We start from the raw sequence: 11,301 nt of genomic DNA, 5'->3' as shown, positions 1-11,301 counted from the left end.
GTTCGTTTTAAATTGTGCGGCTCCTTTCTTTTTAAAATAAAATTTATGTGAAGCACAATTAGAACAGTTAAGAGTGGAGCTGGTACGGTGAGGCATAGAGAGACCTTCTTCCGAGCTCTCACCCATGGCCAGGGCCGCAGGTACCGTCCAAACTCCCAACCACATGGCTGCCCTGGGAAGAATCAGCGCCCGGAAGACATCACCGGGAAGGGATGGTCCTTTCATAGACCCAGAGACAACAAACGCAGCACAGCTAGGGGAAAACGGCTTTGTGATCTAGAGGGAGAGAAAGAAGGAGGGAAGATAGGTGTGCTGAGAACACGGAAGGCCCCTTGGGCAGGGGCTGGGCTTGTGTTGGGCCCTCGATCCTTGGCAGTCAGCAAATGTCAGGTTGCCAGACCTGGAGACCAGGACGCTCACCAGGGTGAGCTCTCAGTGCTTAGAAAATAGCCAGCCGTCCTGTTTATCTTAAAACCCATCACTGTGAACTTTACAATGTGGTCAGGTTATTTTCTGGAAGCTTTTCAGAAAATAAGTTTCAGCAGTGTAATAAAATGAAGCTGGGACCTGGGTACCAGCAGGTCCTCTTCTGGGACGGCATGAGATGCTGCAGCTTGTGGAAGTGGTCCTTTGTGAGAGAAGGCCAGCAGCATTTGGAGCCAACAATGGGTTGTTATTCAGCCGAGGAGGGCACAGAGTTTTACCCACTTGGCCCAAGTTGAATCCCACTAATATATGTATATATATATATATATATATATATATAAAGATTAGATGTTGGGAAACAAAGGAGAGCAAGGGATTAAGGACAAAAACCCAGAGCCCGTCTCAATCCTACATTCATCCTTCCAGAATTGGACATTGATGTTTACAAAACTTTGACAGCCTGAAGCAGCAAACCAAGATAATGTGTCTGTCTCAAATGCATACATTAGAAAGAAGGTTGTGATTTTTGTCTCTTTTGAGAAGTTTATTGTGTCTGCTAAATAACATTGGATTTTCTCCTTTGTGATAGGTCGGGTTTTGAGGAGAGAAACTATTTGCTGTGGGAAAGCTGCCTACATTGCTTTTGTATCACCTCCAAAGTACTGTGACCAGTGTGTCCTAGACCTAAGCCTCCCATTTCCCCGCAGCTCACTCTGCTAAGACTCAAAGAATAGCTTTAAGAAAATAAAAATAAAAACAAATTCAAAAAAAAGTTTGGCTACCTAACACTTTACACCCAAAATGTTTATGAAAAAATGCCTAATGCCCCTTCAATTAAGTTGTATTAAAACAGAAGGTTTTTGGACTTCCCTGGTGGCGCAGTGGTTGAGAGTCCACCTGCCGATGCAGGGGACACGGGTTCGTGCCCCGGTCCGGGAAGATCCCACATGCCGCGGAGCGGCTGGGCCCGTGGGCCATGGCTGCTGAGCCTGCGCGTCCGGGGCCTGTGCTCCGCAACGGGAGAGGCCACAACAGTGAGAGGCCCACATACCGTAAAAAAAAAAGGAAGATTTTGCTAATTAGCATTAAGGCAGACAGTACTGAGCTTATATTGATGAAAGCTTCTTGCTTTCCATGTTTAAATTACTGGTGTTTCATTGACTCACACAGTTGAAATGAAGAGTTAGCGAAGTCTCAGGAGAGTGACCTCAGGTAGATTACTAATTCACATTTAGGTATTATGAAACTTTTGAATTTCCTATGTATTCTCTTTCTGTAACACAGCAGATACCAACTTTTGCTGTAGAGAGGTGTTCCATTTATTTTGGACACTCGGAAAAGCCAAGACAGTTTTCAATAGATTCACATGAAGGCTCATTTAGACCCAAATTCTGTTGTCAATAGCTCTTCCAGCACCCATGGCAGCTGTGAGTCTCTGGGACCATCTCCCTTAGACAGACAGCACCGTGAGAATTCTAGTCTAAGGGAGACTGTGCTGACCTGGAATATATTTCTCTTCAACATTCCACCAATGAACGCATGTCAAAAACTGGCCCATGCTGAATAAATATAGTCAATGTAAAATTAAAATGCAGAGTTGAGATTGCAAGGGATAAAAAACACCACAGGTGCCTAAAATGAGGGGGGATTTAAATACAGAGCCTGAGTTGGCATTGATTATATTGTACATGGGATATCAGAAGCAGATATTGTCTTATTGTGTTCAATGTCCCTGCAGGGGCAATATTCTCTTGATCTGAGTGGAACTGGAAATAAACTTTTTATAAAAGGACAGAATATAAGGACTCGAAAAACCTCTGCTCACTCTTTAGGGATCCAGTGCCCATGTGGAGCTCTAGTTGTAAGCTATGTTTAGAAAACAGAAACCCATGAGAAAACAGAAAATCCAGCCTGTAATATGCATTGGTTTGGAGTTCTTAATTCATACTACATGTAATCGAAGAGATTAGTACAGAAATTATTGTTAAAAACTAGTCTATATAAAGTCTGCCAAGGACCTACCAAAACGTGGCTTAAAAGCAGGCCTCAAAAGAATCAAATTGATCTAAAGTAACTTAACTGAATGCCAGAACTGAAGTTCAACTCTCTATAAAGGAATATTAAAAGATAAAAAACCGAATCAGCACCATAAAATAACAAAATAAAATAAAACTCATAATTTCTAAGAATCATTAAAAAGTACTAAGCATACAAATAAGAAGGAAAATATGACCTCAAACCAGGAAAAAGAGCAATAATTAGAAATGAGAGAGATGCTGGAATTAATTACCAGACAATGTTAAAGACCTATTATAAATATTCTTCATAGGCTCTAGAACATAAAGGAGAACATGAATACAATGAAGAAAGAAATGTAAAAAAATTTAAAAGACCTACATGGAATTTTTAGATTTGAAAAATGCAATACCTGTGGGGACTTCCCTGGTGGCGCAGTGGTTGGGAATCTGCCTGCCAATGCAGGAGACACAGGTTTGAGCCCTGGTCCGGGAAGATGTCACATGCCATGGAGCAACTAAGCTCGTATGCACCACAACTACTGAGCCTGTGCTCTAGAGCCCGTGAGCCACAATTACTGAGTCCGTGTGCTGCAACTACTGAAACCCGCGTGCCTAGAGCCCACGCTCTGCAACAAGAGAAGCCCGCACACTGCAACGAAGACCCCACACAGCCAAGAATAAATAAATAAAATGAATAAATTAAAAAAGAAAAAAAGAAAAATACAATGCCTGAAATTCAAAATTTATAAGCCAATTACCCACTGCAGAAGAAAAAACACTAATAAAAATTATCCCAAATGAAACAAAGAGAGAAGAGGCTGTAAAAGAAATAACAGAATGCTGGTGTCTGGTACGAAATGGTTGTTTATAATTGCAGTCTCAGAGGAGAGGAAAGGAAGGGGAGAAAAAAGTATTTGAAGAAATAAGTGGCCAAAATGTTTCCAAATTTAGTATAAATGATAAACCTACAGATTCAAGAAGGTCAGCAGAACCCAAGCAGAGGAAAAACGAAGACAATCACACCAAGGGACATCATAATCAAATTTTTAAGAGACTCTCTTAAAGCAGCTAGAGAAACAGATGCATTACATACAGAGAAACAAAGGTAAGATAGGAGCAGAATTCTTTCCAGAAACTATGTAAAGTAGAAGAATATGGAACACCGTTTTTAAAGTACTGGAGGAAAAAAGCTATCAAGATAGAATTCTAACTTTAGCAAAGATATCTTTTATAAATAAAATAAAGGATTAAAAAAATTTTATTGGAGTATTTTTGATTTGCAAAATGTTGTGTTAGTTTCAGGTGCACAGCAAAGTGATTCAGTTATACATATACATATATTCATTCTTTTTCAGATTCTTTTCCTGTATAGGTTATTACAGAATACTGTATTGAGTAGAGTTCCCTGTGCTACACTTTAGGTCTTTGTTGGTTATCTGTTTTATATATAGTAGTGTATGTATGATATCACTCATATGTCAGAACCTAATTTTAAAAATGATATAAATGAACTTATTTACAAAATAGAAACAGACTCACAGATTTCAAAATCAAACTGATGGTTACCAAAGGGGAAACATGGAGGTGGGGAGGAGGGATAAATTAGGAGCTTGGGATTAACATACACACACTACTATATATAAAGGATTTTTTTTTCAGACAAAAGCTGGGAGAATTAATTACCAGTAGACTTGCATTAAAAGAAATGTTGAAGTCTTCAGGCAGAACAAAAATAACACTAGATGGAAATATGGATCTACATAAAATGAGGAGGCATGCTGGAAATAGTATGTGGGTAAAAAATAAAAGATATTCTCATTTCTTAAACTCATCAAAAGAAAATGAGTGTTTGAGTCATAACATACGGAAGGGTTTTAATATGGGTAGAATAAAGAGGGATGACAATGGCACATAGGAAGTGAAGGTAGGAAATTCAAGTTACTGTTGTAGGTCTAGAAATAGGTCCACACATATGTGCTCACATGTGACACAAAGTTGTTGGTGATAAAACAAAATGGTATATAAGCACTTTAAGAACAAATGGACAGTTTTTTTATAAATCTAAACATACACTCATCATGCAGCTCAGTGATCCCTCCTAGCTACTCAGTCAAAGAGAAATGAAAACATATGTCCAACCAAAGACTTTACATGAATGTTGATAGCAGCTTTATTAATAATGGCCCCAAACTGGAAATAACCCAAATATGTCGGTCCACTAGTGGATGGATTTACAAATGGTTGTACATTCATACAATTGAACACTACTCAGTATGAAAAAGGAATAAACTACATGTACACACAACAGCATGAGTGAAGTTCAAAAGCATTACAGGACATGAAAGAAACCACACACACACAAATTACACGATGTATAATTCCATTTTTTCAAAGCTCTAGAAAGGGCAAAACTATGGTGACAGAGAGCAGAATAATGTTTGCTGGAGGGTAGAAGGGGTGGTGAAGAAGATATTGATTGTAAGAAGCTCAAGGAAAATTTTTTGCATGATGCAGATGTTCTATATCTTGTGATGGTAGCTACATAAATACAAATAAACTATTTTTGTTGTTGTTTTTTTGTTTTTTTTCTTGCGGTACGCGGGCCTCTCACTCTTGTGGCCTCTTCCTTTGTGGAGCACAGGCTCCGGATGCGCAGGCTCAGCGGCCATGGTGCACGGGCCCAACCACTCTGCAGCATATGGGATCTTCCCAGACCAGGGCACGAACCCGTGTCCCCTGCATCGGCAGGTGGACTCTCAACCACTGCGCCACCAGGGAAGCCCCCAAATAAACTTATTGAATTGTACACTTAAAGCTGTTGAATTTTATTTTATGTAAATTATAGCTCAAAAAATTGATTAACATATCTAGTCTAGAATTAATATTAGGTGTCAAGGCAGAGGCAAATATCTCACAGTGAAGCCTCCACTGCAGGGAGCAAAAGTGTCTCTAACTGAAAATAAGCAGAGCTGGAGTGTGGACAAGGGCAGAAACCCTCCAATCTAGGTTTTCAAATGACTGCAGAGCAGAGAACTCCCTGTACTCCTCTCCTGACCTGGAAGGATTTATCTGAGCAAAAATACAAAGAAAAACAGAAACAAACATAAATAAGAAAATATAACTTCAGTGGTGCTTGAACCATGGATTTATACAGATAGACAGATATAAGCAGCTTTATGGACATGTAATTGATATAAAAATACCTGTACGTATTTAATGTGTACTATTTGATGAGTTTTGACATATACAAATACCTGAGACACCATCATCATAACCATGGTAATAGACATAACCAACAACTTCCAGAGTTTCCTTGTGTCTCATTTAAAAAAAAATTATATATATTTATTTATGTAATAATTTGTAACATGCAATTTAGCCTCTTAAATTTTGCAGTGTACAGTACTGTACTGTTATCTGTAGGCACTGTGGTATACAGCAGATCTCTAAAACTTATTCATTTAGCTAAACAGAAACTTTATAACAATTAAACATCCTCCCATTCCCCCTAGACCCAGCCCCTGACAATGATATTGTATTATCTGCTCTGTAAGATTGACTATTATTGATACCTCATAGAAATGGAATCATGCAGTATTTTTTCCTCCATGATTGCCTTATTTCACTTAGTGTAATGTCCTCCAGGTTTACCCATGCTGTTGCAAATGGCAGGATTTCTATATCTGGAGGCTTCTTTTTTGAGGCTGAATAATACTCCATTGTATGAATATACCACAGTTTCCTTATCCATTCATCCATCTATGGACGCTTTGGTTGTCTCTGTATCTGGGCTAATGTGAATAGTACTGTGATGAACACAGAAGTGCAGATACCTCTTTGAGATCACTATTTCAATTTCCTTGGATATATACACCTAGAAGTGGGGTTGCTGGAGCATATAGTAGTTCTATTTTTAATTCTTTGAAGAACCTCCATACTATTTTCTATAGCTGCTACACCATTTTAAATACTCACGAACAGTTGGGGTATTGGAACCCACAACGATTCCAATTTCTATTTCTCCACATCCTTGACAACTCTTGTTACCCTTTTCTCCCTTTTTTTTTTTAACCTTGTAACCATCCTAACAGGAATGAAGTGGTATCTCATTGTAGTTTTAATTTACATTTTCCTGACAATGAGGTGGAGCATCTTTTCATATACCTATTGGCCATTTGTGTGCTTTCTCTGGAGAAAAGTCTGAGTCCTTTGTCTATTTTTAATTGGGTTATTACTACTATGATTTTTTGCTGTTGAGTCATAGTAGTTTGTCCCTTGTCATAAACCTATGCATGTATGGTCAACTGATCTTTGACAAGGGTGCTAAGAATACGCAATGGGGAAGGGATACTCTCTTCAACAAATGGTGTTGGAGAAACTGGATATCCACATGCAAAATAATGAATCTGGACTCCTACCTTACACCATACAAAATGGATTAGAAACTTAAACATAAAACCTGAAACTGTAAAACACCTAGAAGCAAACATAGGGGGAAAAGTTCTTGACATTCATCTAAATAATGATTTCATGGATATGACACCAACAGCACAGGCAACAGAAGCAAAAATAGACAAGTGGGACTACATCAAACTAAAAATCTTCTGCACAGCAAAGGAAATGATCAACAGCATGAAAAGGCAACCTACAGAATGGGAGAAAATATTTGAAAACCATATACTGGAACCATTTCTTAAAGCAGTTAGTTTACCTTAACTCTCACTGAAACATCATTTAAAATTTTTCTGTAGTTCTACACAACATGCATACTAAGAATTTGGATACTGATTTCTTTTAAAAGAAAACTAGTGTTTTTTAATACGATTGTTTATTCAGTAAGTGCCAGTTTTATATCTATAGTGACACATAATGTTAAAAATAGCTGACTTTTATAAGAGGAGTTTGGCCTTACAGAACATATATATTTCTAAATGCTTGCCAATAAGAATCAAAGTTCTTTACAAAAAATGCATATTATTTTTTTATAGAGAAACATTCTATGTCATTGTTTCAAACTCTTCAAGGTCACAGAGTCTATAAGGATTACAGTACTTTTAATGTCAAGCCCTTGTGAAAATCATTCTTGGCTTCATAGGAATTATGAATTGATGAGTTCATAGAAATTATACATTGATGAGAAATGAAATATGTAAGTCTGCAGAATTCTCTGAGAGTGACATTTCTGAAATACCACTAAGGAAAAAATCTTTTGAATATTTAAGCCATGATTTGAAGATTTAGAAATATCAATTAGTAAACCGTTCAGAGGCAAATATATCGCACCAGGTTTGCACTCACCAGTGGCTCTGGTGACTTCACAGCATCTTCACAGCATCCAGCTTAGATAAAACAGAACTGAAGTTAAGTCACAACTTCAGGGGGGAAGCACTTGTACCCACATGTGGAAATTTATTAAAATCATACCAAATGTTAGAACCATTCTGGCATTCATTTAGTAAAGTTATATTAAAACATCAAATTTTAAAAAGTGGAAATAATGGTAGGTAAATTTGAGAAAGCAATTTTGAATAAAGATCTCTGGACCAGAAATTAGCAGATCCAGCTCTATCCCTAGACCAACCATTGTGAGATCCTGGACAAATACCTTAGTGTCAGTTTTTAATTTTTGCAAGTTCTTTGTATTTTTCTTTCAAAATATTCCTTCTCTTTTTGTTTTATGGTGTGCTTTCTGTATTTCTCTGAAGCAGTTATTTATTTTTTACATAATTCCATTTTGCTCCCTGAATTGTCTCTGTAGTTCTTATTTTCTATTTGTTGCTTTCCATACCGCCTTTCATGGTAGAGGTTTTCTTCAAATCTTGGGTCTTGATTGATTGTCTACTCATAGCCACTAGCGAGTCATAAATAGCTACTGGGAAGTTCTGTGGGTAGGGACAGGGCTTATTGAGTGGTGGGCTTCACCACAGGATAATCATGCAAGAGCCCAACTCTTTTGCTGTGCACACAGCAGCAGACCCAGTATTTACATGGAGGATTTTCAGGTGGGCACGTGTTCTCCAAGAGAAGAGCTCTACCAGCTCCTGCTTAGGCCATAAGGTCTTTCCCCTGTGCTTTTAGAGTTAAGCTAGAAAGGCACAGGGATGACTCACCATTTTATAGTAGACTTTCATTCAGTTCTCCTGTTTTCATGACACTCATTCCTGCAGCCACCTCTTGTCATGAATTCAGCATCTCTCCTATTCAACTACTTAGGGAATTGAAATGTCAATATTCTGCTGGTTTGGGATCTTGGTGTTTGTTTGACTGTGTACTGTGAGAAAGGCGATCTGGGGCTTTAACTATTTCTTGTACAGACTTCTAACCAGTCCCTCTGTTTCAACCCCACTCACACCTATTCTTGATTCCTGGACCTTCCTGGGGCTCTGTGGTGTGAATTCATTTGTTCTTTGCATCCTTCACTGCAGGTACCTGGCTATCAGCATCTTGAGTCTTTTAGGTCAGTTATGATTTAATCCATCTGCCTTCCACCTTCCAAATCTTGTTGACGCCTTCCAGGTATATCCTCTCTGGCTTTTGTTTGTAGAGCTTAACTGTCATCGTAAGGGCATTTGGAAGGCAGTGGAGACAAATGCATGTGATCAGTCTCAATATCTAACTGGCATCTTGAAACTCAATATGATAACTCAAAGATCCATATAACAATTTTAGAGAATAATATTCTGTATCCTTGTTTGTTGGAATTGGAATGGGATGGTGAACTTATTTGAAAAACATTTATGACATTTGAATCTCTTTGAAGACATGTCCTTAATTTCCCCTTATGTCCTGAGAGTTCTGTTCCAGTTGTGGGATGGAACCATATATTGCTGTCTGTAGTGGGCTGAATGGAGTCACCCACAAATTCATGTCCATCCAGAATCTTAGAATTGATCTTATTCAGAAATAAAGTCTTTCAGATGTAATTAGCTCAGGATCTAGTGGTCAATTCATCCTGGATTAGGGTGCACTTTAAACCTAATCACTGGTGTCTGTATAAAAAGAGAAGACAGAGGGAAGGAGACATTGTGAAGATGAAGGGGGAGACTGGAGTGATGCTGCCAAAGAACAGGTGGAGCCACCAAAACCTGGAAGAGGCCAGGAAGGATTCTCTCCTAGAACTTTCAGAGGGAGCATGGCCTTGCTGACACCGTGGTTTCAGATTTTTGGCCTCCAGAACTGGGGTGAGAATAAATGTCTGTTGTTTTAAATGATTAAGTTTGCGGTAATCTATTACAAAAGCCTTAGGAAATGAAATACATTCCTTCAGATGTTGTTGTTTCCAACTCATTTCTAATTATTCAATTAAAATACTTGGTTTTGTTGTCAGAACTGTAAACACTGTAAGATTTGAGACAATATGCAAAGGTGAGAGTTCCTGTTCCTGGAATAGGTTCTGGAAGCTCCTAATTAAGGCAAAGTCAGGGATCCAGGATCAAGTGACCAAATCAGACTGTGTTGAGGCTGTGGCACATCTTATTTTAGGCTGTGAATCTGAGCCATGTGTGTAAGCTGGATTCCATCAAGGATCCAACAGAACAGGAAATCAAAGTCCTAAAAGACAGGAGCAACAGGACTCCAAGAAGGCAGAGTGAAAAATCTCAAGGGGCTCAGAAATCAGGTCTTCAAGGATTGTTGGGTGAGGGCCACTGAGGGCCAGAAAAGTGATGCAAAACAACCACCCTGAAATTCCTTGCTTACCTGAGGCAGCTACACCATCGTTTTGACCACGGGTAGAACAGGTCTGAGGAAGAGGTAGCTGAGAGTACCTTACTAGAGTATCTAGCACAGGCTAAGGAAAGCGGGAGGCTTTGGCAAACAGATGTTGTCAACTAGTTCAAGCATCTAAAGCTAGTAAGGTAATTTAATAATATCGTATTATAATCTGTTGTATAATTGCATGTATATGAGTGTATGTGTGCTTGAAAAAGCTTTGGAAAGGTAGATTAAATATTTAATATTTTCCTATGTGACTTATTTCTGTGACTGCCCATTCATTTTATAATAAGAAAAATAATGCCATTTCCATTTTGAAAGAAAGGCAACAAATGAGAAAACAATCAACCTAATTCCAGAAAATAAATGCATGAGCTGCAGAAAGGTACTAAACAAACATTAAAAAGAGGAAAATAGAAGTTTTAATGAGCTGTGTAGGATATGAAAACATAATAACTCTCTGTGGGAAGGTTTAATAGACTGCTTTAGGGATTTATAATACTTTGATTTTTTTAGACTTACTGAGCAAACCACAGCCATTCAAGTGAAATTTCATAAGATATTTGAAATGTCTTAGAGGTTTGACTGCAGAATCTGGTGAAACGCATGGTTTAGATGTTTATGAACCATTAGTTCACAATGTGTATTGGTCCACGATATGCACACAAATCTCATCAGTCATGGTCAAGTACCAAGTCCAAAATAACTAATATCAAATTTACCTTCTGTCATTACAGCATCCTTCTTAATGGCCCAGGACCAGTAGCAAACTGGAGCAGTAGACAGACTGCTAAGTGAAAAGGTGGGATTCCTGGGCAAATTGTGTCCTAAGTACATAGACATCCATATGTAAGACCTGGAAAAAATTCTATGGAATTTCTTTTGTTTGTGTCTCTCTTGCCCACAAAGTAGGAACAGGCTTGGTGCCCTTTCTTCCATATCTTGGATTTGTGGCTGGGACCTAAAAGTCATCAGGGAATACAAATGGAGCCACATTGCTGCCCTTGGAATCTGGGAGGACCTCTCTGGGAACATTCTCCACTTATTGGTTGACACACACTTGGCAGTAGTAGCTGGGAAGCCAAGGCAAAGCGATTTCACTACAAATTTCCTCTCTAGGGCCATTTAGATGGTCCTGATTTTT

The sequence above is a fragment of the Phocoena sinus genome, chromosome 3 (assembly GCF_008692025.1).
Source record: "Phocoena sinus isolate mPhoSin1 chromosome 3, mPhoSin1.pri, whole genome shotgun sequence".
In the NCBI taxonomy this organism is placed as follows: domain Eukaryota; kingdom Metazoa; phylum Chordata; class Mammalia; order Artiodactyla; family Phocoenidae; genus Phocoena; species Phocoena sinus.
The sequence above is the reverse complement of the archived record's forward strand: the minus strand, read 5'-3'. Positions refer to the sequence as shown.